This window comes from Rhododendron vialii, chromosome 11a (genome assembly GCF_030253575.1).
Source record: "Rhododendron vialii isolate Sample 1 chromosome 11a, ASM3025357v1".
NCBI classification, from domain to species: domain Eukaryota; kingdom Viridiplantae; phylum Streptophyta; class Magnoliopsida; order Ericales; family Ericaceae; genus Rhododendron; species Rhododendron vialii.
Genome location: NC_080567.1, coordinates 12,988,202 through 13,011,260, shown reverse-complemented (window position 1 = coordinate 13,011,260; position 23,059 = coordinate 12,988,202).

The following is a 23,059-nucleotide window of genomic DNA, read 5'->3' as shown; positions in this document are numbered from 1 at the left end:
TGTTTTGATTACATTGAGTGGCTCGGATCATCAAAATTCTATTGGGAACTGGGGGGGGGTTAAGTGTCCCCGGAACCGCCCCGATATATATGTATGTATATATATATATATATATATATATATATATATATATTGGCTTAAACACACAGGAGTTTAAAGACCTAGAAAAATAAAAGGAATTGAAAAGTTAGCATGCATGGAGGGAAAAGAAAAAAGGGTAATTTGGTCTCACCATAAATAAAATTTCTCCCAGTAAACATTGCCTGACCTATTGATTACATTTTAGAGTTCCAATACAATTCTGGATATAATTGGCATCATTAAATAAGTACTAACATATGCCCCTAAGACATACATTAACAAAACTCTTCTTACAATACTAGAATAATTATTATCGACCGTCATCAATTGTATACTGCATTTTGCAGCCTTAACAACCCGATATTGGAGAAATTATTCGATGCCCCAAGGGCAATGACAGGTGTTGCCTCCCACCTTTGTTTTTTTTTTTTTTTATCCGCAGGTGCCTCCCACTTAAATATCTACTGACACGCGTTTTCTTCTCCTTTGTCCCACTAGACACAGCCTTTTTTCTAAAATTAAGTGTTTCAAATTTCAATCCGTTTAAATGGGTAAGAAGATTTTATTTTTTTATCATTTAATTCTAAAGGGTCATAATTAAATTTTGACTATAGAGCTCTCGTTGATAACCCTAAGAAAGTCGTAAAATCAAATATGTCTTAGGACTAACCAACGAGAGCCCTAGAGTCAAAATTTAATTATGACCCTTTAGAATTAAATGATCAGATAAATAAAATCTTCTCACCCATTCAAACGGATTGAAATTTGGAACACTTAATTTTTCAACCTTCAGTTTATATATTAAAAAATATGGTTAAAAAATTAAGTGCTTCAAATTTCAATCCGTTTGAACGGGTGAGAAGATTTTATTTATCTGATCATTTAATTATAAAAGGGTCATAATTAAATTTTGACTCTATGACTCTCGTTGGTTAGTCCTAAGAGATATTTGATTCTACGACTTTCTTAGGGTTAATCAACGAGAGCCCTATAGTCAAAATTTAATTATGACCCTTTAGAATTAAATGATAAAAAAATAAAATCTTCTCACCTATTTAAACGGATTGAAATTTAAAATACTTAATTTTAGAGAAAAGGCTGTGTCTAGTGGGACAAAGAAGAAGAAAATGCGTGTCAGTAAATATCTAAGTGGGAGGCACCTGCGGATAAATAAATAAATAAAAAAACAAAGGTGGGAGGCAACACCTGTCATTGCCCTTGGGGCATCGAATAATTTCTCCCGATATTGACTCTGTTCGCCCATAGTAATTAAAGTTCATACATGTATATACCACTTAAAAAATCCACAGTCCAAATCAAATCCCAAATAGATCGTATGTGGAGACGAGGATAATATTCCTCCAAACCCGTATGGGGAAAGACTACAATGCACACTTTTTTTATTTGGGTGTGTATCATATGTACCCTTAAAATGTTATGAATTATAGAGAAAATGTTACGAATCGTATTGCTAAAAAGTTACGAATTGTATAAAGGTTACGAGATACACCAAAATGTTATGAATTATAATGAAAATGTTACGAATCGTACTGCTGAAAGGTTATGAATTATAGAACAAAAGTTACGAAACACACTAAAATGTTATGAATAAACCATAAAATATGTGCATAGATACACCTTTTTAAAGGGTGTGTATTGTAGACTTTCCCGTATGGGAATCCACCATTGTCCATAAATTCTTGTTCCCTCCTGTATGTAAGAGTTGCCTTTTCAATTCTTTCCCTTTTCCTTTCCATAGTCTAGGATGATGCTACGGTGTCTTCCCATTTGTCGGGGGGCATGGTAGCCCTCTACAACACAATCACTCCAAGACATAACATTAATTAGTCGAAGGTATACTATTATTATTAGAGCAAATTTTCGTAGTCGTCCCTCTTATAACGACTCTGATTTTTGGTAAATAAAAATTTCGTTAAATATTTAAATTTTATTTTAAATTACTTGAATTTCCTTTAAAATTCCTTTTTAACTTTAATAGTCCGTCATAACTAGATTTGGGACTTATAAAATTATATTTCTTTGCACTGGACAATCTAGTCATTTTAAAAAGACAAGTGTACTTGTAGAAATACTTGTATATTTTCCTAGTGTATAAAATAAAATCTTAAATTATTTCTTAACTAGAAATCCTGCGTGGCAAATAGAATTAGTTTTCAACCAATTAGTTGGAAGAACCGAACTACCAATTCATCTAGTTACAATCTCCTAACCATAGATGAACCTTTACCCATTAAACAATAAAAGTTCGGAAAACTTTTATCCATTGGACAATAGAAAACTTAGATTTTCTAACAAAGATATTTTGTGTTAGATTTGATAAAGAACTCATATATAGTTGTATATAGACTTATATACACATGCCTAAAGAACATTTGGTTATTTTAAATATTATTCAAGTATATAGATTACCTTATTCCTTTTATTTATTGGTCAAAAAATGCAAAGAAAAATATTATCCATTGGATAATAAGTTAGTCTTACTAACTAGTACCAAGATATATTAAATAAATCACTTCATAGATTTTCCCATATGTTTATATGCATTAAAGATATGTGAATATCTAATTTTCTAGATTTCTAAGTACACTAATAAATATATAAGTACTAGTACTTCTTGAATTATTCTAATTAGAAAATCTTGGCCACATATTTTATTTTATACTTGAAAATTTTGATGGCTTATATGGTACCTAATAGTACCTACATTTATATTTGAAAACTTGGATATGTGTGTATATATATAATAATATAATAGGAGCATGTGTTTATTAGAAAATTTTGATCTTATATTTTTTTTATTGGATATTTGAAAATCTTAAAAGATTATATAGTACATTGTAAAGTATTTTACTAGATTTTCTAAGTACACAAATATATTTATATATGGGTACATGTACCTTTTGGCATATTATTTTTCTAGAAAAATCATTACCCATTGGACAATAATTGTTAGGGAAGATTTTATTCCTTGGGTAATAGCCAAGACTTTTACTATAAATAGCACCTCATTCTTGCCATTTAACTCATACCTTCCAACCTTTCAACTTCTTTCTCTAGAAATTCTTGAGTTCTTACTTTGTTCTTTCTTGTTCTTGATGTTGTTGAGTTTTTCTTGAAGTTCTTATTGAAACTCATCCTAAGCCGCCACTAAACCACCACTCGACCACCCTCTCGATCCAAAAGTTAGTAGTTTTTAGTCAAGAATTAGTTTTGAGAGAAACCTTTCTCTTTCGAAACTACCGGAAGCTTACCGTAGAAAGTCACTCCGTCTGATAGCCGACTTACTTTTTCATAGCCGCCCTACCGCCAAGAAGAGCGGTAGATTATTCTTATCCCCTATCTCTAAGTATATGTAGAGTCCCTTGTCCCCTAACTCAACGTATAGCGTAGAAACGTATGTTGGAAGGTAGCATGTCCTTACTTTTTAGTTCAAAGTATAATAAGGATTATCCTTAGCCGTTTTCTTTAAGTAGATATGATTATCTATTATTTATAATGTTTGAAATGCATGATAGTCAACGAACTTATTTTTGCTAATGGAAGTATAAGCATGTTGAATAATCGACATTTGCTTCAATAAACATATGTTGTTTAGAATTTCCCACAAAGGAGGAAAGAACGGATTTTAAAAGATTAGAATGTTAACGCTTGATCGGAAGTATTCGAATTTCGATCTTAAAGATGGTTATGAGCATACATATATGAATTGTTTGTATTACTTGTTGTGTGATAAAGCATAAGTGATTTTCACTCCAAAAGCGTTCGTACATGTGGCGTTATACTTAAGTTGTGATTTGAGCATGCTAAAAACATAGAGTTGGATGATCTTGCTAGTTTAGTTTCAAGATTACAATGAATGATTTATGTATACGTGAAAAGTCCCACCGCGGAGTCTATGCATGTGACGAGACACAAAAAAATCAAGGAATATAGAAACATGACACCTAGGTCTGTTAATGACAAGGTGTGTTTTGAAATCGCAATGTGGCCGGACTTGCCCATTGTGGGAATGTGTGTATGTATTCCAATGAAAATCTGGATAAGCGGAACCATTGTGAGGTTGTGTGCGTTCCCATAGGAATCCGGAGTGGCGGAACCATGGTGAGGAATGGCTTGGTTATCCGTGGAGAGGAGCCAATGCAAATTTTGTGTGCCAATGGGAACCCGGTACGACAGAACCATTGTGAGGATACTCGGGAGATCGGAATGGCGGAACCGAGGTTGGGTGTGTTAAAACGATTTTGAAAATGTTGATTTGGTAAGTGATAAATGGAGACACAGTCCACGACGAGTCGCGTAGGAGAAACTTAGAAAATCATGGACACCAACGTTAGTTTGAATAGTAAATGTGGATGTGTCATTGTTAACTGTTAATGTTATGATTTAATGTTTGTAATTTAAGAGTTAGTGGGTATGTGTTTTCTATTGAGCCTTCGTAACTCATGGTGTTACCTTTCGGTGACCCTGACATATTATATTGGTGGCGACGCTGGTATAATATGTTAGATCTTATAGATGAACAGGGTGAACTCTACACCTTGGAGGCCTTTGGAGCTGAAGAGCTGGCTAGGATGGAGGAGCAGGCGGAGCTGTAGTTAGGAACCCTAGTTTCCCTCCCTTTTGTAATGAAAGTAATCTTATGGAGGTTATGATGTAATGATGAGCCAGACTCTATTTAGATATTCAATAAAATTGTTTATTTAACGTTCCCAAAATTTGGGGCGTTACATTTCTAATTTTACGGTTGTCTCAATTTCGTCTCTCTAGTTTCAATTGTCTCAATTCCGTCCTTGTAGTTTGTTTTACATTTCAAATTGGTAAAATCGTTAACACCATTAATGAAACTAACGGAAAAAATATGATTAAAAAATTAAGTTTCCAATTTTCAATCCAGTTGAACCGGTGCAAAGATCTTATTTTTTTGATCATTTTATGCTAGATGGTCGTAATGAATTTTTGGCTCTAAGGCCTTTCAACGAGCACCCGAAGACTCCTTATCTAGTTTTAGGGCTCTCTTAGGGTGCTCATTGAAAGGCCGTAGATCCAAAAATCCATTATGACCATTTAAGATAAAATGATCAAAAAAATAAGATATTCGCACCGATTCAACCGGATTGAAAATTGGAGCACTTAATTTTTTAATTATATTTTTTCCGTTAGCTTTATTAAAGGTGTTTATAATTTTACCAATTTGAAACGTAAAACAAATTACAGGGACAAAAGTGAGACAATTAAAACTAGAGAGACAAAATTGAGACAATCCTAAAACTAGAGGGATGACTACGAAAATTTACCCTTATTATTATTATTATTATTATTATTATTATTATATTAAGTCATAACACTTTTCAAAGATGCACAACACTCGAAAGCGTAGTACTTTTTAAAAATGCAACAACATTTTTATTATTGCGATGTCCTCCTAAAATGACATAGCGTAACCACTCGAAAGCATAACAATAACCATTCAGAGGCATAACTAGAGGACACCTTAAAGGGGCTACCATATTTTTCCCCATAGTCTATGCAGGTAGTAGCTTGTGAAAGGCTGTGGAATGTTGGATTGGTGCAAATGGTTTGGACCCATGTATGTCCCATCGATGGGAAAGCATGCATGCTTTAATTAGTTGGAGCCTGATCCTTTGATAATTAGAATTAATTGAGCATAAGATGAGCGCCAAAAGATTCTTCTTGACTTCGGAATTAAGCTCAAGCCAACTTGATACCAGCTAGGAATTATAAGCGATCATTATTACAAAAATGTATCATTTTTGTGCTAATTTTTTTTTGATAGGCAAAAAGTTTATTAAAAAAACTTGACAAATGGTACATCAAGTTGGGGGAGAGAGGAGAAGAGAGGAATCCAACCAAGGGTTAGATAATTGGATTAAAAAAAAATGCCTAGTGGGCTAAGACCCAAACACCTTTGGGGCGAAGTCCGAAAACACCCTAAGGGCCATAACATGCCTAGATAAAACATATACAACATAAAACACCTAACTGGCCTAAAAAGCCCATGTAAGCAAATTCAGCTCAAACTCATAAAGGAGAGGTGTTTACAACCAATTTTGGCCAAAATTTAGAAGTGCAATTTAATAAAAAATTAATGGTTAAAGACCATTATCTTTTTATCATTTGGAAAAATTCGTATAATGGGCTCCCCATGGCCCGCCCTAAAATTCCGACAGCTTGGGCCGAATCGGTGCCCAAGAGATTCCAATCCGAACTCATCTTAGGTTTGAGTTGCGCCGGTTCATAAGAAGTTTTCCGAATGGACTTCCTAAAGCTTAAAGCCCAAAAGTTTACTCTCCGAGCAGGGGCCTATTTCTGGGATTTATTAGTAAGTCCAAATCAGTTACAGTTTTTCCAGGCCCAAGTTGATGAGGCCTGAAATCTTCGAAAGACCAGTTTCACATTCCATTCTAGAATATACTTGAACCAGCTGGAGCATGTTCCATGGGAATATGGTGTGGCCGAAAGCATGGAATACTGGTTCAAAAGCTTGGAAAGACTGTGAGCAGCTCAAATCTTTCCGTCAAAATAAGCAGGGAATAAGGGTACTTGGCATGCATGCAAGCTGCCAACACAAGCAGCTCAAGTAGGCCTGGGACACATGGCAGCCGTGTAAGATACTATTGCAAGCTGCTCAAGGCCTTCCTTCATCAAGCGGAAAGGCCAAGAACATTTGGAGGACATGCAAGCTGCCAACACAACCAGCCTGCAAGCAGCTCAGCAGTTGTGATTTACATTCCTGCATACTTGGATGCTTCAAGAAACAAATGGCCCACCTGGGAGCACCTCAAGGACCAATGAGGAAGCTGAGAGGCCTGGTTACTCTGCAAGCACTGAAAATTCTTCGTGCTGTCAACAGTGTTCGTGCACAAGAGGAGGATTGTTCCAGGATTCAGCTGATTTCTTGGAGTGAAGAGCAAGGAAAGGACAGGTGGCAGCTTCCCATTTTTGCATTTTGAAGCAGCTCAAGGCCTGGGACTTCTAGTCATAAATACTAGAATTCCAGGCCTTGGGCGACCTCAAAGCTTAAAGCTTATGCGACTTCATTTCTATCTCTTTCGAACTTTACTTGTACTCACTTCATAAGTAGATTAAGTTTTTACCATAATCCTTGTAACCAAGCTTCATTAAACTATCAATGGAGTAGGTTTGATTCAAGTTTAGCCTGTTTTTTTTATCTTTCTTTCCGTTTTCCAAAGCAACGATCAGAAAATCATAAGTCCTTAGCCCGACAAGGCGAACCCATGAACCATCATGAGGCCTTACCCTTTGGGCCAAGTACAATCACTCGAAAGAAGTCAGATTTTGAGGTCTCCAGGCCTTGAAAACAATTTGGACAGCAGACCTGTCCTGGCACGCCCCCATTTAAGGCCGATTTGGTTTGACACTTTTTGTGGAGAATAAGAGGCTCATAGAAAACATAGGCCAAGCCCAACCCTATAAGCCCTGTAGGACCGAAACACATACACACATGATATGCGAATAGAAAACAGTAAAGAAATCAACACATAGAATATACGTGGCTCCCCAATACCTGGTACGTCCACGGGAGTGAGAGCAGTAGTCGTTTCTTATTCAATCAACTGAAATAGTGTTTATAACATAGAGTATTTATACCTACTCTATTCTAACCCTAATCCGATATTTGGCCTGTATCCCAAAAATACTCTTGTATTGTACCGTACCATACCGCACCCCTAACCCACGGGCCATTGGCCCAATTCGTTCCACTCATTCCGCTCCGCTCCGCTTCGCTCTAGCATCTGGCCTATTTCTAGAACTTCTTAGTATCTCTTTATAATAACATATGAGCCACAAGTTCTAATAATCTCCACCTTGGCGAATATACTCTCGCCCCTTCAGAAAATAACCATCATCATCCAATGGGTTGGGGGTATAAGTGCAAGATCGGTTGGCTAGAATGCAAGACCTTAAATTCGTATCCGGATCCGACTCTCCCACTTTCTAGTTTAGTTTCAAGTGCCTCCTTTTTCTAGCACCTGGAGGCATTAACCAAGTTCAAGCAATGCTCAAACTTGTCTGTTGTAACTGTCTTTGTCAACATGTCACATGCGTTCTCAGAAGTATGCACCTTTTCAAGTATCAATTCACCAGTAGCATCAACTCTCTCACCTTGTGAAATCTCACGTCAATATGCTTGGTCTGAGCATGATATACCTATGCTTTGCCAAGTAAATGGCACTCTGATTGTCACAATGCAAACTGCACTCCACCTTGATCTATGCCAAGCTCCTTAACTAACCCTTTCAACCACAATGCTTCGTTAGAAGCCTCAATCACCGCCATTTACTCAAACTCAGCAGTAGGTAATGCCACCAAAGGTTGTACAATAGATCTCCAACAAATAGGCCCACCCACAAGTGTAAACACATACCCAGTAGTAGACCTCCTATCATCCAAATCTCTAGTATAATCCGCATCCACAAACCCTACAATTGAAATCTGACCCTATTTCCTAGCAAACATAATCCCACGGTATACATTACCCCTCAAGTATCTGAACACCCACTTGACTGTCTTCCAATGGTCTCTGCCTGGATTGGCCATGTACTTGCTGACTGTGCTAACCGCATGTGCTAAATTAGGTCTAGTACAAACCATTGTATACATCAAGCAACCCATTACAGTCGCATAAGGAACCTTAGACATATCCTGAATTTCTTCATTTGACTTTGGACTTTGTGCTGCTAATAACCTTAATTGACTTGCTAATGGAGTGCTGACCAGTTTAGCTTTATCCATACTAAACCACTCCAACACTTTTAACACATAACTCTTTTGAGATAACCACAACTTTCTAGCAGACCTATCTCTGTGAATCTCCATCCCAAGTATTTTCCTAGCAGCTCTCAAATCCTTCATGTCAAATTCCATTTTCAACAAAGACTTTAACTTTTTTACCTCAACTAGACTCTTCGCAGCAATAAGCATATCATCCACATAAAGTAACAGATAAATAAAGAAACCATCATCAAGACTCTTAACATAAGTACAACAATCATACTCATAGCGTGTGTACCCAATTTGGATCATATAAGAATCAAACCTCTTGTACCATTGTCTTGGAGACTGCTTCAGCCCATAAAGCGATTTTTTCAACCTACAAACTAGGTTCTCAATCTCTGGCTGCTTGAACCCCTTAGGCTGCTCCATGTGAATGACTTCCTCCAAATCACCATGGAGAAAGGTTGTTTTCACATCTAGCTGCTCTAACTCCAGATCATAGCTAGCCACCAATGCCAAGATCATCCTGATTGAAGTATGCCTCACCATTGGAGAAAAGATCTCATCATAATCAATCCCTTCCTCTATGAGTACCCCTTTGCTACTAACCGAGCCTTGAATTTCTCCCTTTCCTTTTTTGTTGCAGCCTTTTTCTTCTTGTATACCCACTTGCAACCCACTGGCTTCTTTCCCTCGGGCAGTTCTTCCAACTCTTAAGTCTTATTCTTATGCAATGACTCCATTTCCACCATCATGGCTTTCATCCATCTATCCTTTTTCAGAACTAGTGATAGCATCCTGAAAAGTAGATGGATCCCCACTGGTAGTAGACAATGCATAAGAAACCATATCCTCAAACCCATACCTCACTGGCGGTTTGACATTGCGCTTAGGTCTCCCTGTGCCTGTACTTTCCTGCCGCTGCTGATCAAGCTATCCTGCTGGCTGAGTACCATTCGTGTCAATACTATCCAGCTCAATCTGTATACCCTGTTGTTCGCTGCTCACTTCCTTTGACTTAGATTTTCAAACTTCCTAATGTGACTTGACCAACGAATCTTCATCAAATATCACATCCCTACTGATCACCACCTTCTTTACCTCTGGATCCCAAAGCTTGAACCCCTTCACACTTTTTTCATATCCAAGAAAGATACACTGTTTGGATTTTGCATCAAACTTTCACCTCTCATCACTGGGAACATGAACATAGGATTGACACTTGTAGAGGCCCATATTTAACTTCCCTAGTTTTAATGTTTATAAATGAGAACGAGATATATTATAATGTGAATGATGACTTTATGTGAAATTAGGGGTTTAAAGTGAGAATTGGAAGTTTTGGGTGCTATCGCTAAGTGTGTGAGGTGTGTGTATATGTGTGTGTGGCAGAGAAAAACATTTCCCATCTTCCTCCTCTCTCTATCTCTTGGTCTCTCACACTCTCTCTCGGCTCTCTCCATCTCTCTCACTCCCTTACCCAAAAACTCTCCTCCAAACTTAAAATCCACAACAATCAACCTCAAAACCATCTTCTACTTGCATATTAAAGTTTGTATCTCATTGGATAGAGCTCGGTTTGTTGTATTTCGCTGGGTTTGGACTTTGGAAGTTAGGGCTTGCTCAATCTCTTTGGTTTCGGCTTGGATGCTTGAGGTAGGGAATTCTACCTCTCTTTATATGATTTATGAGTGAAATCGTGCTTGTAATCGCGCTCGGTTTGGTGCTTGAAATCGTGCTTGTAGTGTTGTATTTGAGCTTGGATCGAAATTTGCAATTTCTGTCAAAATTGTCTGAAATTTCTAGGTTTCTATTGGTAGAACTTCTCCCCTACCGGTAGAATTAGCTTCTTACCGGTAGAACTTCCTTCCTACCAGTAGAAAACGTGTGTGCCCGAATTGTGTCCCTTCTAACTTCATTTTGTACCGGTAGAACCACTTCTCTACTGATAGAACTTGGTTCCTACCGGTAGAACCTACTCCCTACTAGTAGAACTTTGGTGTTTTTCCAACAATCGATTTGATGGCTCGTCTAGATTGGGTTTGTACCGGTAGGACTTCTCCCCTACCAATATGGCTTCCAAATTTTTTGAAAAATTCTCTAAGGCATGTATCAAGGCAATGATTCATCTTATGGGGTCTCTTATCGACTTTAATGGATTTGTTTATGCATCCATTCAAGTGTTTGGAGAATATTAATTGTTTCGTACAAAGAATGATATCCGGCGGATTTGTTTGAGCTCGTTGAGTTAAGAAATGAGTAATGTAAGTTATTGCACGTTGAAAACACAAACGATACATACGAGTATGCCTAGTGATCCGATGGGTAGTATTGCAATTCATTTTCTCTCGAGTCATAAAATTCTTTAGATTTCTTTTAGCATACGTTTTATGGACAGCAAGTATAGAAACTAGAGGACCGGGCATCGCAGAGTCTAGTCGTGGGTTGATACGTGGTACATGAAGGTATGGGGGTGTACTTAGAGGTATGGTGAGGATGTGTGTATTCGCTTATATGCGTTACAGTAGATTGTTGGTTTCATAATATCATGTGATTGAATAAATGGCTTTGGACTTGATTGAATGGCTTGATATTTGTGAAATGAAAACATGGAATAAATGTGAATAACAAACGGACACAATAAGAACTTGACACGAACACATGGACACTGTTGATTTCACCATGGACACTCGACGAGGTTAAAAGAGGAGTAATGCTACAAAGCATATAAATGGGTATCACTTATATGTGATAAGTCCCGAAGCATATAAATAGGTATCACTTTTATGTGATAAGTCTCGGAGCATATAAATGGGTATCACTTATATGTGATAAGTCCCAAAGCATATAAATGGGTATCACTTATTTGTGATAAGTCCCGGAGTATATAAATGGGTATCTCTTATATGTGATAAGTCCTGGAGCATATAAATGGGTGTCACTTATTATGTGATATGTCTCGGAGCACACGTGATACATGCGAAAATCTCGAATGAAGAGATATGAGATCTTGAGAAAAGAAAGAAAGATTGGTTTTCTTTTACCAAAGTGACTTGTTTAAAGGAAAAGGATTTTTCTATGAAAAGATCCTCCGACAATTCTTGAGTAAATCAACGGTTTCCAATATCCAACTCGAATCAACGGAGCTCGGCCTACAATGGTCTTGGGTTTTTCTCTAAATTGTTTGATATTAAAAGTAAAAGTTTCATGTTAAAGGGTTCGACGACGAACGAAGGGGAAACGAGAAAGAATGTGATATTGTATGGGAAATAACGAGGTGATTATAAATTGGTAATTGATTGATGTAGGTTGGCGAGAGTTTATTAGTGTATCTAGTTGGATTTGTGAATAGTTAGGAATTACTTATAAGATGTCTAGAATCCTTTGGCTGTAGCGCACAGTTCTTTGATAACCACTTGTACTTTGGGCATATCTGTCAGTGTTCATCCATTTATTCTAGAACCATAACTCACTGTATTTTCATATAGTTTAAGTATAGATTTCTTTACTGGGCACGTGGTTTGCTAAACCCTTCATTATTTCAGGTACAACACTGGAGCATAGGCATGGAGTGTTCGGAGGGCATGCTGACATCACTATTTTCGAGAGTTACCCATGTATCATTGTAAAATGAGCTGAAATGCATTGTATCATTATATTTGGAATGTTGTAACTGTTGAACAGGTTTATTCGAATTTGGGAATTTTAATGTCTTTTGGGATATTATTTATATTATCATGAGGATTTCAATTACCTAAAGTTACTATTATTTATGTTGAAAATTGAGGGCTTGACAACTTGGTATCAAAGCGTAGGTTTAGAACTCCTCGAGACTGTGGGGAGACTTTTAGTCTCATTGGTTCAAAAATCGCTGTATTTTTTTACAAAACCACATGTGTGCATGCATAAATGAGTCAGTGCATCGATATGACATTGCATATGTATCACAGTAGAATGACACAGAGTTGTTGATCTATGTAGGATATGTCAGAGACCTGTATCATATAGTGATGTGACTAATGTTGATGATTTCGTTTCTTACGATGATTTCGTCTCTTCTACCTTCGCAGTAGAATGTCTTCGAGGCGTGAAGTTAGGTTGGGTGAGATCGGGGATCATGATTACCAGGGCCATAGTGTTTACAAGAAGGATGAGTTTTTTGAGATCATTGAACGTGCAAAGGGTGTTGAAATTCTAGTGGACGCGCAGAGAAGTATGAATGTGGGGGAAAGTAGTTGTCGAGTCGTTAGTGTGAGATTATCTTTTGAGAGTGTTAAGAGTTTAGGAGGGAAGACACCAAGGGAATTGTGTTGGTCTTTGCAGGGCCAGCAGGGTTTGAAACCATCTTCTTGTTCTGAGACCCTGGGAGTTGTCCTCAAACGTCAGATTGTGTGTCATCATTGTGGTCAGTCTGACCATATTCATTCTCAATGACAGGGAAGCCAAGAAAGATCTTGTTTTACTTGTGGAAAGTTTGATCATATTGAAGAAACTGTCCTCAGAGAAGAAGAGTACAGACTGAGTTGGGCTTAGCAGAACAACCAGGGACTAGGCACATCGTCAGCTAGTCACAACTCAAGGTACACCAAGGCAACCAACCATTAGAGTGAGTAGGTCACCACGGGGTTTTGGAAGTCAAGGGAGGAAAAGACAGAGGGAACCAAATCAGCCTTCGCTGAACTAGATTAACCTTAAGTCACCTACCTTATCCAGGGATCAAGGAGTTCCACAGCTTGATAGGCTTTGCTATGTCTGTCGCAAACCTGGCCACTTTACGAGAAATTGTCCTTTGGGATTGGGAGTACAAGGTGAGTCGAGCTCAGTGCAGCAGGATAAATGTACACCGAAACAGCAATAGATGCAACTCCACAGCTAAACTACTATTTTCTACCATTCTCTCTCGCTCTCAGAAATGTTAATTGTTTGAGGTATCATCATTCCCTTGTTTTATACTCATTCGTTAGCCATTCCATATTGGTGTGTTGTCTTTGACTTCTTTGATTTACGTATGGCGAGAATTGATCTGATTTGGGAAGGGATTGGTTACGTTCGTGCTAGTTGGTGATATTCTGAGCGTGATCTCATGAGAGTTGTTTCTTTTATTACTCTATTTCGTTGGCCAAATTGAAATTTGTTAGAGTTGTATCGTAATTTGCTTTCCTTGAAGTCCGTTGTACCGTTAACCTGTTATAGTTCTTGACATTTAAGCTAATTAACACACAATCCATTCCTAGATTTTCTAGAGAATATTCGGAATCTTGTGGCAAAGCACCCCATGACACACGTGCTATTGCTGTTGGTGACTGTTTCCTGTATTCCATTCGAAGTTTTATTCTGACATTATTCTGCTTGGGATAAGTTTTCATTGGTTGGTTGAGATCCCTCTGTTGTGACTATTAGTTTGTTCATCTATCACTATTATTCTGCGCAAATTCTTGTGTTGCTACTTTAATCTACTAAACCCAATATGTGGTCACATACCTTATGATATACAAATTCTTTGGTGTCGTTAAATTCGAACTTGTTGCTATTGTTGCCCGTATCCACCTCGTATCTGTTTGTTAGCCTAGACCTATTTAGTTGGTTTGAGTTTCCTTATTGCAGCTACTAGTGTATTTGTTGGAATGTATCATCCTACACAAATTCTCATGTCAAAATTTGAACCAAATCTCGCGGTGTATATTTCTCGATATCTATTGGTTGGTTCCGTTCTATTTGAAATCACTTGTGATAGTTGTCTTCAATGACATTCAACTTTGTCGTGGTCCCTCAACTCGGAAGGCATATGATGGTTCAATTTGTAACGCTTAGTCTCAATTTGTTAGAAGTATTGTTCAAATCTGGTATTGGACAAATTTTCAACCTTGTATGAGTTGGATTAATAGGGATTTGTCTCATTATTTTGTGTTCATCCTCGGTAAAGTTATGATCGATTGTTTTAAGATTCCTCGGATTATCATGAGTTTGTTCAATGAGTTTGTTGTCTAACCATTCTAAAGATCTCATGTGTCCTTTAGATTCGGGTACCTTATTACCCTTCTCGTATTCTTGATCAGCTTTGATTGAGTTTTAGAGCTCGCTTGTCTCTTTTGAGATAATCAAAGAATTGTGTTGACCATTTTCGTCACCCATTGTCACTTGAAGTGGGAAGATTCACGTATTTTGTAAAGTACCGCCGCATTGAAGCTTGTCTTGTCTCGGGAAGAAAAGGAAGCGTTCACTGCTAGAAAGAGAGGTTAGGTATCGGATACGGTGCATGTCTTTTGGATAACCAGGCGACAACTGATGAAATCTAGTTGGAAGAGACGCTTGATCACCGCACTTTCTAGATGGAAGTCTTGGGAAGTCAATTGGATTATCAGGTTCCACTTAGGAGGTAAGATCTCCATGGTGAGATAGATGAATGTATATAGGAATTTCGTTATAGAGGAAGGCTTGGAAACTGCGTACCATTTGACATTGCCGCCTAAATTTTTCAATATACATGATGCGTTATATATATATAGATGTTGAGGGAGTATGAAACGAACCTATTACATGTGTTAGAAAGGTCCGAACTTGAGTTAGAAGCCGACGTGTCCTATGGTGAGAATCCGATACGTATCCTAGACTTGCGTAGTCAAATGTTGAGAGGTAAGCTGATGTCGTTAGTGCGAGGTTACGTGGAAATGGGGAGGACAAAATTAGAAACATATACTCGCATTTGTTGTGGTTTGATCGATATGAATCTTTGACATAGATTTTGATGGTTATTGAATTGTTGTGTGATGGGTAGCGTTACAGTGGGAGTATGTTGATATGTTGCGTGGCATGGTTGGACTTGGTTTATTAAATTTCGACGACGAATATTCTTAAGGAGGATAGAATGTAGAGACCCGTATTTAAATTCCCTAGTTTAATGTTTATAAATGAGAAATAGATATATTATAATGTGAATGATGAATTTATGTGAAATTAGGGGTTTAAAGTGAAAGAATTGGAAGTTTTGGGTGCTATGGCTAAGTGTGTGAGGTGTGTGTATATGTGTGTGTGGCAGGGAAAAACATTTCCCATTTTCCTCCTCTCTCTATCTCTCAGTCTCTCTATCTCTCAGTCTCTCTTTCGGCTCTCTCCATCTCTCTCACTCCCTTACCCAAAAACTCTCCTCCGAACTTAAAACCCACAACAATCAACCTCAAAACCATCTTCTACTTGCTTATTGAAGTTCGTATCTCATTGGATAGAGCTCGGTTTGGTGTATTTCGTAGGGTTTGGATTTCGGAAGCTAAGGCTTGCTCAATCTCTTTGGTTTCGGCTTGGATACTTGAGGTAGGGAATTCTACCTCTCTTTATATGATTTATGAGTGATTTGGTGCTTGAAATCGTGCTTGTAATGTTGTATTTGAGCTTGGATCGAAATCTACAATTTCTGTCAAAATTGTCTAAAATTTCTAGATTTCTACCGGTAGAACTTCTCCCCTACCGGTAGAATTAGCTTTCTACCAGTACAACTTCCTTCCTATCGGTAGAAAACGTGTGTGCCCAAATTGTCTCTTCTGGCTTCATTTTGTACCAGTAGAACCGCTTCTCTACCGGTTGAATCTGCTCCCTATCGGTAGAACTTTGGTGGTTTTCCAGCAATCGATTTGATGGCTCATCTGGATCGGGTTTGTACTGGTAGGACTTCTACCCTACAGGTAGGGCTTCCAAATTTTCTAAAAATTCTCTAAGGCATGTATGAAGGCCATGATTCATCTTACGGGTCTCTTATCGACTTTAATGGGTTTGCTTATGCATCCGTTCAGGTGTTTGGAGAATATTACTTGTTTCGTACATAGAATGATATCCGGCGGATTTGTATGAGCTCGTTGAGTTAAGAAATGAGTAATGTAAGTTACTGCACGTTGAAAACACAAACGATACACACGAGCATTCCAAGTGATCCGATGGGTAGTATTGCAATTCATTTTCTCTTGACTCGTAGAATTCTTTAGATTCCTTTAGCATACGTTTTATGGACAGCAAGTATAGAAACTAGAGGACTGGGCATCGCAGAGTCTAGTCGTGGGTTGATATGTGGTATGTGAAGGTATGGGGGTGTACTTAGAGGTACGGTGAGAATGTGTGTATTCGCTTATATGCGGTACAGTAGATTGTTGGTTTCATAATATGATGTGATTGAATATATGGCTTTGGACTTGATTGAATGGCTTGATATTTGTGAAATGAAAACATGGAATAAATGTAAATAAAAAACGGACACAATGAGAACTTGACACGAATGCATGGAGACTGTTGATTTAGCTGTGGACACTCGGCGAGGTTAAAAGAGGATCAAAATAACGCTACAAAGCATAAAAATGGGTGTCACTTGTATGTGATAAGTCCCAGAGCATATAAATGGGTATCACTTACATGTGATAAGTCCCGGGGCATATAAATGGGTATCACTTATATGTGATAAGTGCAAAAGCATATAAATTGGTATCAATTATGTGTGATAAGTCCCGGAGCATATAAATGGGTATCACTTATGTGTGATAAGTCCCGGAGCATATAAATGAGTATCACTTATATGTGATAAGTCTTGGAGAATATAAATGGGTGTCACTTATTATGTGATATGTCTCGGAGCACACACGATACATGCGAAAACCTCGAATGAAGAGATATGAGATCTTAAGAAAAGAAAGAAAGATTGGGTTTCTTTTACCAAAGTGACTTGTTTAAAGGAAAAGGATTTTTTTATGAAAAGATCCTCCGACTATTCTTGAGCAAATCAACGGTTTTTGGTATCTAGCCCGAATCAACGGAGCTCGGCCTACAATGGTCTTGGGTGTTTCTTTTAATTGTTTGATATCAAAAGTAAAAGCTTCATGATAAATGGTTCGACAATGAACGAAGTGGAAACGAGAAAGAATGTGATATTGTATGAGAAATAACGAGGTGATTATAAATTGGTAATTGATTGATGTAGGTTGGCGAGAGTTTATTAGTGTATCTAGTTGGATCTGTGAATGGTTAGGAATTACTTATAAGATGTCTTGAATCCTTTGGCTATAGCGCACGGTTCTTTGATAACCACTTGTACTTGGGCATATCTGTCAGTGTTCATCCATTTATTCTAGAAGCATAACTCACTGTATTTTCATATAATTTGAGTATAGATTTCTCTATTGGGCACGTGGTTTGCTCAACCCTTCATTATTTTAGGTACAACACTGGAGCATAGGCATGGAGTGTTCGAAGCGCATGCTGACATCATTGTTTTCGGGAGTTACCCATGTATCATTGTAGAATGAGCTGAAATGCATTGTATCATCTATTTTGGAACATTGTAATTGTTAAACAGGTTTATTCAAATTTGGGAATTTTAATGTCTTTTGGGGTATTATTTATATTATCGTGAGGATTTCAATTACCTAAAGTTACTATTATTTATGTTGAAAATCGAGAGCCTGACAACACCCAAAGACCTTCAGCACTAAGTAGTCTACCTCTACCTCTTTCCCTGTCCACATCTCCTCAGCTACTTTTCCATCGTAATGCTCGGTGACCTATTTATAACGAAGCATGACATACTCACTGCTTCTGTTTAAAAATTCTTCAAAAGTCCCGCATTCAATCTCAAATACGTTGCCCTTTTTGCTATCATTTTGTTCATCCTTTCTATCACCCCGTTTTGCTGAGGTGTCTTTCGAACTATATATATATATAGTGTCGCTGAATCTCATGCTGGTCACAAAACTTCACAAAAGGCCCATTCCTGTACTCCTTCCCATTATCTATTCTGAGGCACTTGATTCGTTTTCCTGTCTGGTTTTCCACACCCTAAATTTTTCAAAGACTTCAAACTTGTGTTTCATGAAGTACATCTAGACTTTCCTCGAATAATCATCGATAAAGGTCATGAAATACAGAGATCCTTGTTTTGAAGCTACCCTCACTGGCCCCCAAACATCTGAACTCATGTAGTCAAGAAATCCCTTGGTTCTATGAGTTGCAAGCCTAAACCGCATTTTACACTGTTTCCCTAGAACACAAATTTGCAGAAAGCAAGCTACATGATTTGACCCCTTTCAGCAGTTTCCTCTTATGCAACTCTAACATCCCACGCTCCCCCATATGTCCCAACCGCATATGCCAAAGCATGGTATCATCAGTATCATCCATTGTAGTGGTAGCAGCTCCACCTACAACTGTACTCCCTACCAACCTGTAATATTTTCAGAAACTTTGGAACCTTTCATGATCACCATAGCACCCTTCGTTACCCTCATGACTCCACCTTCTGTTTTATACCCATAGCCATTTGGGTCTAAGGTTCCCAACGAAATTAAAATTTTTCTCAAATCTGGAACATGTCTAATTTCACCCAAAGTTCTCACAACACTGTCAAACATTCTGATCTTAATTGTGCCTATTCCTATGTCTTTACACGATGCATCATAACCCATAAGTACATTACCACAATTGTAATACCCCGACTTTTAATTGTGTTTAGAATTTAAGTATGTGTTGAACTTGATGTTAATTATGTGATTTTGGCTTTGTTTTGCTAGTTATTAGGAAATGGAACATAGGTGGTTATAGGTCTCACCTACACATGATAATTTTTCTTGTAATCCGTTAAAATGAAGGAAACGTGTAACATTTCCCCTCATCCTCATCACACGTAGAGAGAGAGAGAGAGAGAGAGAGAGAGAGAGAGAGAGAACCGTTCGGTGAGAAGAGGAAAAATGAAGAAGAAGAAGAAAATCTTGGAGATTTCTTCCTAGACTTGGATTGAAGCCTAATTTGGTAAGTACATGCCTAGAGGAGTAAGATTTCTTGTTCTTGATGTTCAATTTTTGCTAGAAGTGCTGAATCTAAGTGGGTGTAGGGTAGAGATTGAAGTTTGTCCTCCTTTAAATTCCTGAAAAATTGACATGTTTAAAGTTTGTGTACTTCATGAATTTGGTATATTTGAGGTAGCCCATGAGTATGTTCAAGTTTGCTTATGTTTTGAGAAGTTTCTGTATGAGTTTTGATGTGATTTTTAGGGTTTTCCTTCAGAAATTCATACAGCTTGTGGGTAGGCAATTTAGAGCTTCCACAAGATTGAATCTGCCATGTTTTTAAGGAATTTTTCTCACCAACTTCCTGACCTTGATATTTTTTGATATTTTTATTGAAGATGCCTGTATGTATCTATTTTATTGTGTAAAATTTTCAGAACCTAACTCAAAATGTGGAAGGAGTTAAAAATCGTTAACCAACGTACTGTTGTGTATTAGCAGTGCTGACAGCATCGTCGCACTTTACAGAAACGGTCATATTTTTCAGCCCGAGATGAAATCGCGATTCGTTTTCTGATTTTGAAACTAGATTCATAGACCTTAAAAAGTATGTGGAGTTTGTATCTTAGTTATTTCTGTGCAAAGTCATATTTTAAGTTGAAGTTGATGAAATTGCAGATTCTGAAATTATTTCTTGAGATTGGTTGTCTAACTTCATATCTTTCACTCTAGGACCTTATGTTCATTAAAAATAGGCTTGTTTGACATTCTCTAATCATGTTTTTATTGCTTAATTGTCTAGGAGGTTCGGGTGACACGTGGATACGAGGTGAGGGATTAATATCCAAAACACATGGTTTGTTATGAGCTTTTCACTTCAATGATTTTTTATATTTTGATATGAACTCCATGGAATATCAATGGAAGGTGGACATGTTTTATATCTATTAATGGCATCCTCCCACGTCCCAGCTTGCTAGGGGACACGTACTAAAAGGCTAGCAAGGCATGGCTATTATCTCGGATAACGAAAGACGTCTTAACTTATCCACTACCGGGGACGCCTGGTAGACATGAAATGAATAGAGGATGTGCATTACTATGCTATGTTGCTATAAGTTGTGATTCGTTTTTAAATGATTTTATCATTGTCCATGGAAAGCATGTGAATTGAGTATAAATCATTCATACGAGCTTTGGCTTATACAATTTCCCACCTTTCAGGCATCAGGACGTAGAGGGGTGGCGTATAGCCTTTTTTTGGACGTGCTATGTAGATATGGACTTATAGATAAGGAGTTGCTCTTGGTGAACACTTTTGACATGTAAATATGCACATCTCTGGGTGGTTGCAATGTAGAGATCCTTGTATAGACTTTTGGCTTTTGGCATATGTAATAAAATGGAATTTGCTTCTGCTTGTCGTTAATTGAGTCCCTTTAGTCATTTGCTAATGAGGTGTTTAACTTTGATATGGCCTTAGTGATGTGATCACTGGTGCTTTGTTGTGACTAGAGCCTTTAGGGGCGGGCTAGGGTCATGACAAAGACTTTTTGGTATCAGAGCGACATGCTAGGACAATGAGATGCATGGTTAGCAATGACTCACACACGTACCCTCAGAGCTTAGGAAATTGAATCTATGTGTGCTAAGTGGGTTATATCAAATGCTTTGCTATGTGATTTTTTGATGTGTTGCTATATGACTGGACATGTGTAATCTACTTAACTGCTATATCATCTGTACAATGTGGATTTTCTGTCTCTTGAATAGCAAATGGAGCCAGTGGATAGAATGGAAAGAATGGAACGGGTACTAGAAGGGGTGTTGGGTGTGATGGACCACCAAGTGCAGAATCAACCGCCGCCACCGCCTGTGGTAGTTATTGCGCAGCCTGTGGTAGAAATGAGTATCAAGGACTTTCAAAAGATGAAGCCTCTTATTTTTGAAGGTGGAATTGACCCGTTGAAGGCTGACAACTGGATTTTGGGAATGGAGAAAATATTTGCTGTGGCTCAGGCACAATGTCCAGAGATGCACAAGGTTGTTCTCACTTCCAACAATTTCGAGGGAGAGGCGTACAGATGGTGGTTGACACAGCGGGAGAGGGAGCCAAATATGACTTGGACACGGTTCAAGGAAGTATTTATGAAAAGTATTTTCCGCAGACACTCAAAGATGCTAAGGTCAACGAATTTATCAACTGGAAGCAGGGTCCTACTATGTCAGTGTCGGAATATGATAGAATCTTCACGGATTTGAGTCGGTTTGCACCACACATGGTTGATATAGATGCACATAGGGCAAGGAGGTTTGAGGAAGGGCTAAAGGATGGGTTACGTGAGCCGATCAAACTTTTTAGGTTGCAAACTCATGCAGATATACTGAATGTGGCTTTGTTGTCTGAAGAAGATTGGGCTAAAAGCAAAGCTAAGGAAGAGGGGCAGAAAAGGCTGACTACTTTCGTGCCAGCCAGGAATCAGGGAGTCGGGGGTTCTTTTAAAAGGCAAAACACAGGTACATCGGGGTGGAGTCAAGGTGGAAGCAGCAGTAGCAATAGTGGTGGCTCTCGACCATGTCCTAAATATGGAAGAGCGCATAGAGGTTAGTGCTACAGGGATACAGGGGCATGCTTTAGGTGTGGGCAAATAGGGCACTTGATGAAAGATTGTCCGGCCATGATGAAGCCAAATATACTGAATGTGGATCAAACTTCTTAGGTTGCAAACTCATGCAGATATATTGAATGTGGCTTTGTTGTCTGAAGAAGATCGGGCTAAAAGCAAAGCTAAGGAAGAGGGGCAGAAAAGGCAGACTACTTTCTTGCCAGCCAGGAATCAGGGAGTCGAGGGTTCCTTTAAAAGGCAAAACACGGGTACATCGGGGTGGAGTCAAGGTGGAAGCAGCAATAGCAATAGTGGTGGCTCTCGACCATGTCCTAAATATGGAAGAGCGCATAGAGGTCAGTGCTGCAGGGATACAGGGGCATGCTTTAGGTGTGGGCAAATAGGGCACTTGATGAAAGATTGTCCGGCCATGATGAAGCCAAATGTGAGAACACCAACTGCTACCACTATTTTAGCACAGAGCTCGGGTACAAAACCGGATATGGGGAAGAAACAAGGCAAGGTCTTTGCATTGGTTCCGGGAGACTCTCAAAATGCAAATTCGGTGGTGTCAGGTACACTTCAAATTTGTGGGCATTCAGCTTATGTGCTTATTGATTCGGGGTCTACTCATTCTTTTGTTTTTATGCAATTTGCTGCTAAGCTGACTAGACCACTTGAACCACTTGACCACGAATTGCATGTGTCATAACCTATAAGTGGTAACTTTGCATGCTCTACCGTTTATAAGGCTTGTGATATATTAGTTGGAAGTGCACATCTGTTAGTTGATTTAAATCCTTTAAATATGAGTCATTTTGATGTTATATTGGGGAT